This window comes from Lathyrus oleraceus, chromosome 4 (assembly GCF_024323335.1).
Source record: "Lathyrus oleraceus cultivar Zhongwan6 chromosome 4, CAAS_Psat_ZW6_1.0, whole genome shotgun sequence".
NCBI classification, from domain to species: Eukaryota; Viridiplantae; Streptophyta; class Magnoliopsida; order Fabales; family Fabaceae; genus Lathyrus; species Lathyrus oleraceus.
The window spans coordinates 9971424-9977263 of NC_066582.1; positions in this window are offsets into that span (position 1 = coordinate 9971424).

A 5840-nucleotide genomic window follows, 5' to 3' on the forward strand; every position below is an offset into this window, starting at 1 on the left:
GAGAAGTTGAGAATACAAGGTGATGAATTAGAAAAGTCCAGACGAGTCTGGGAGCTTTCAAAAGTGGAAAGCTGACTGTCATACCCCAAAATTTGCCCATTAATATTTCAAGACATTTCAGGGCGCTCCGACTCATTTTTATGACACTTAAAGGAACAAAGGCCCAGCTCGCGAGTGACCCAAAATGGCCTACTCGCTACACGCTCACCTAGTGATAATATGAAAGTGGTTTATTTGGAAGCGGAGGAAAAGGGGTGCAAAAAGGAAAGAAAACGAACCAAACAGCAAAGCCCAACCCAAAGTACAAGAACACGGGTGTGGCATCTGTGACGAGCGTCACAGAGGCTGTGACGAGCGTCACGCCTCGCACACCCCTGTGACGGGCGTCACACATGGTGTGACGAACGTCACACCATTCCCCTACTTTGTGGGCGCAGGCAACGCTTCGGAGACTTGAAGATCCGTTGGGCCCTATATCCACGTACGTGTTGAAGACTTTTTTTTGGCAGCAGGCATGACCTAATGACAACAATATAAATAGCCGCCTTGAAAACCTAAAAGGGGAGCTTTTTCCGAGATTCTTTTTCCTTTGCCGTTTTCGCCTTTGCATTTTTTCTTCTTTTCCAGCAGCTTAGGCATTGTGTTTTACAAGTGCTACACTATTTCTTTTGCAATTCCGGAATCCCTTTTGGTATTTAGTTAATTCTTTTCGCACAATAGTTTCTACAACGGAAACTACTGTGTGCCTTTTTACCGAATCTAATCTTACGGCGGCAGCAAGGTCACCTCCGCTCAATTCTATCCGATCGGCCAATTCAAGGTTGCGACTCAATTGCAAACAGGTTTGCGTTACTATTATCGCTTTATGTTCCTAATTCACATGTGATATCATAATTGAGATTCATAAATATATTTGAGGCTTTGCATGTAACTTAAGTATGCCTGGATACTTTGAATTGTTGTAATGGATGCCGCTGTTCTTCGTCCTATTTTGATCTTTGCCCATCTGACCTGTTTTATCATAACCATGCTTTGTTTACCTATTACTTTGGTGCAACTCTCGATTGCACCCTGATTTGGTATTCTAACCCGTTTGCTGAATTTTGCAAAGGTTCATATGTCCCAGGAAAAGATTGCTGTTTAGGTCTTCCACTTTATTTGTGGGATACCCTGGTGGAGACTCACCCTAAGTGGCCTAATTAATTTTAATGTGTTAATTTTAACGTCTTAATTTTAATGTATTAATTTTAATGCATTGATTTTAGTATGGACTTAATTACTTAATTGACTTTAAAATATGACCTTTAAATAAGTGATCTTGGACCTCTCTTTGCTGCCTTACGGTATTACGGTATAACGGTCATGTCCCGCGAATGTGGGGATACGCTTAGCAATGACCCTTCGATTAAATCATCATAAAATAAATCATAGTCCCTCAGATGTTGCCTTCAAAAATACGATTTTTGTCCCTCGATGACCCTTCGGTGTAGCCTACGGTTAAATGATGATCGTCCCTTCGAATGCTAAGGTATCCTTACAACTGTTGCCTTCAATGACCTATCGATGACCCTACGATGACCCTTTTACATCCAAAGGGTAAAATTACTTACTTCTCAATAGTAAGGACAGTTTTATCCTCATAAGGATAGGAAACGTTCATAAAGACCTTAGGAAGGTATAACTCTCAATTACTGGATCATAACCTAAAACATTTTCCACCCCTCACACTTTACACTTTACGAATCCTAGAAAATCACCACTTGGTATATATTCATACTAGAATCATTACCGAGTTACATTTTTCTAAACCATTTTCAAAATCAAACGAGATAACCACTTTGTATACATTCATACGAGAATCATTACAAAGTTAAACTCTCTTTTCAAAACATTTTCTAAACAATTCACGAACACTTTTCAGACAAAAATATAAGTGATCCAGCAATTAAGAGCCCATGGATAACCATGGATACAAAGGGTGCTAACACCTTCCCTTTGTATAATGTACCTCCCGAACCCAAAATCTATTGAGGTCTTTCCTGTTCTTTTCCACCTTTCCTTATTGGATAAAAGAAAAGTCGGTGGCGACTCTTGCTATCCGCGACATTGCGATAAAAAGCAAAATACCCCAAGTCAGTTCACCGTATGACAGAACTGGCGACTCTGCTGGGGATCATTACAAGAGAGGTTACCTTAAAAAACAAGATCACTTATTTAAAATTGTCTGATTTACTTTTAAGGGATTGCTTGGGTATTCTTGAGTGAAAGATCCTACACCCGGATCTAGTGTACCTTAGGTAAGTAGCAATAGATCATCGCGACTATCCGGCGTATACTGGAATGGTTAAAATGATGGCTACGGTTAATGTGACACTTTGGATGTCCTGATGTTCCTCATGTTTACTTGAGGAAAAATTTGGCATCTGCGTGGTGTCATTAAAGCATTAACCAGACTTTTAGAACCCTAATTGACTCATCCTGGCCATTAGAAAGTAGTGAGATAACTGACTTCGGTTCCGACTGGGGTTGGTTGAGACTCGATACTACACTCCTTGAGATTGGACTTTAGGGAAGCTTCGGTCAACCACTTGGTGTTGCACTGAAGTGGACTTGAGGGAAGGTCAATGATTGGAGATCCTTTTAGAACCCGGTTACTATTCTAGGACAGGTTGAACCAACTAAACTTCAGTGGGGAGGGTACTTACCTATGGAACTCATGCAAGCCTTAAAACCTAGGAATGATGGTTGTGTGACTTGCTTGTGCTTGTTATTTATTTAACCTCATAACATCATAACATCATAACATCATAACCTCATGACATCATAACATTGTACTAACCATTTCAAGGACTTAGGAATTTAGCTTTGCTCTGTTGAACAGGCTATGGCTCCCAGGAAGACCATCCGGATCAATTTTGTAGCAATCTCTCCTCAACTCAAGGATTTAGTGTCAGAACTTCCCGATCATGCTCAGTTCATCAAGAAACACGGTCATCTCCTCAATTTGGTTACCACTGGTTTCAAAGAAGATATGATGAGAGTCCTATTCCAGTTCTTCGATCCCAAACATCATTGCTTCACTTTCCCAGATTATCAGTTGGTACCCACATTAGAAGAATTCTCCCAGCTGCTTGGGATACCTATCCTGGATCAAATACCTTTCAGTGGTTTAGAAAAGAGGCCAAAATCTGAAGAAGTTGCCGCAGCTTTACACATGACGAAGTCCGACATCGAAGCTAATTGGGTAACAAGGAGTGGAGTTAAGGGTTTACTTGCCAAATTCCTGACAAATAAGGCCCGAGAATTCTTAAAAGTTATGAACGTCCGTGCTTTCGAAGACATCCTGGCATTGCTAATCTATGGCTTGGTGTTATTCCCTAATCCAGACCAATTCATAGACATGAATGCTATTAAGATATTTCTCACTCATAACCCTGTACCTACCTTGCTGGGAGACATTCTGCATTCCCTCCACACTCGTACCATGAAAAGGCAAGGGACTCTCATGTGCTGCATACCTCTATTGTCTAGGTGGTTTATTTCACACCTTCCTCAATCAGTCTTGAAGAATGAGCAAAATCTGAGATGGTCTCAAAGGATAATGTCACTCTCCCATTCAGACATCTGTTGGTGTCCTCAGTTCAAGGAAAATGTTACCATCATCGATCGTTGTGGCGAGTTCCCTAATGTACCACTCCTAGGAATAAGAGGAGGTATTACTTACAATCCTGCTTTAGCTCTGCGACAATTTGGTTGTGCTCGAAGATATGGCCCACATGAAATGATCATCGAGGGCATTGTGTTCGACTATGACAACGATTCCCAAGGCCACTGTCAAAGATTTGTACGAGCTTGGGGCATGGTGAAGAGAGGTACGGTAGGACAGAAAAATTCTATTCCTATGGAACCTTATCTCAGATGGGTACGCGCCAGAGCTCGTGAACTTGTCATGCCATATCTTGCAATCGGACCTCAGATTGTCGAACCTGAAGCTGAAGGAGGTGCTCCTCAGATCATTCCTTATCCAGATATGCCTACCAACATTGAGGAACTAAAGAGATCCTGGATCCAGTTGAGAGAAGAAAGGGATACTTTCGAGACTCAGTTCGTCGCAGAAAGGAAGAAAGTGTTAGAACTTACCAGTCAGCTTAATGAGGAACGAAGACTCAATGCGTATCTTCGCCCAAAAAGAAGTCGCCCCTGGGAGACTTGAGCTTTCATTGTATTTTTATTATCATTCCTTTTGTAATGAACATTGATCAAAGAAATTAGCGATAAACATTTCTCTCTTGTTGGTGATTTACGCAAAGTTAAATTCCAAAAGTCCTTGAAAACATTTCATACATTGCATAGCATAACATTGCATAACAGGTATTCTACAAGTTCAATGTTCTCACGGTCTTCATTGCAAACAGAAAAATGGATCTCGAACAAACTGTCAAGGATCTCCAGACTCAGAATGCTCAATTCAAGGAGATGATGCTAAGCTTATCCAAGGGGCAGGAGGAACTGAAGGCTCTGTTGTTCGAAAAGAAGAAAGACAAGAAAGCTGTGAGTTTCATTAACCCGGGAAGAAGGCGTAAAGGACAGGCTACGGGAATCAAATTTGGAATCCCGAATGGTCCAGAAGAGGGGGCGGAGAATGACTCAGAGGAAGAGAATGCTGATTTCTCCAACCCTGAGGATGACGACGAGGACTATGAAAATGAACAGTACTCTCCAAGAGATGATAAGTACAAATTGCTGGAAGAACGCATGCTAGCTATGGAAGGTCAGAAGACGCCTGGTCTAGATTTCGAAAGTTTGGGTCTGGTCTCCGATGTGACCATTCCCCGCAAATTCAAAATCCCCACTTTCACTAAGTACGATGGTGCATCCTGTCCTCAAATGCATTTAAGGGCTTATGTGAGAAAGATTCAGCCGCACACCACTGACAAGAAACTATGGATCCATTTCTTCCAAGAGAGCCTGTCTGGCACACAGTTGGAATGGTATTATCAGCTCGAGAGCTCTGACATCCGCACCTGGACTGATTTAGCGACAGCCTTCTACAAGCAGTACCAGTACAACTCTGAGTTAGCACCTACCCGGCTACAGTTGCAGAATATGGCCATGGGATCTAAAGAAAGCTTCAAAGAGTATGCTCAGAAATGGAGAGATTTGGCTGGCAGAGTCAAACCCCCTATGACTGATCGAGAGTTAGTGGACATGTTCATGGGTACACTGACTGGCCCATTCTACAGCCATCTACTGGGAAGTTCTTCATCAGGTTTCACTGAACTTATACTGACAGGTGAACGGGTAGAGAGCGGCATTCGAAGTGGAAAGATACAGGCAACTACTTCTGCAAGCACCAAAAGGTCCTATCAGGGAAAGAATGAATCAAATGCTGTGTACAGTGAAAGGAAGCATAACAAGAAGAATCGTGACCATACTGTTGGGGCAGTTACAATTGCCGCCCCGCCAGCTCAAAACTTCCAGCAAAGACCAGACAGACCAAGAAGGCAGTTTACCAAGCTCAATATGACTTTAGCACAAGCACTGCAAAGTATGCTAAAGGTAAACTTAATCACTCTCAGAGGTCCTCCTGCAAATGTCAACACTACTTCGCCTCGTTATAATCCCAATGCCAGGTGTGCATATCACTCCGATAGCCCCGGGCACGATACAAACGATTGTTGGTTGTTGAAGAACAAAATTCAGGATATGATCGACGCTGGGGAAATTGAGTTCGAGCCTCCGGAGACTCCTAATGTCATCACTGCCCTTCTGCCTAATCATGACAAGACTGTCAATGCTGTGGAGGATACTGATAACGGTTGTGACTTGGATAGCTGGAT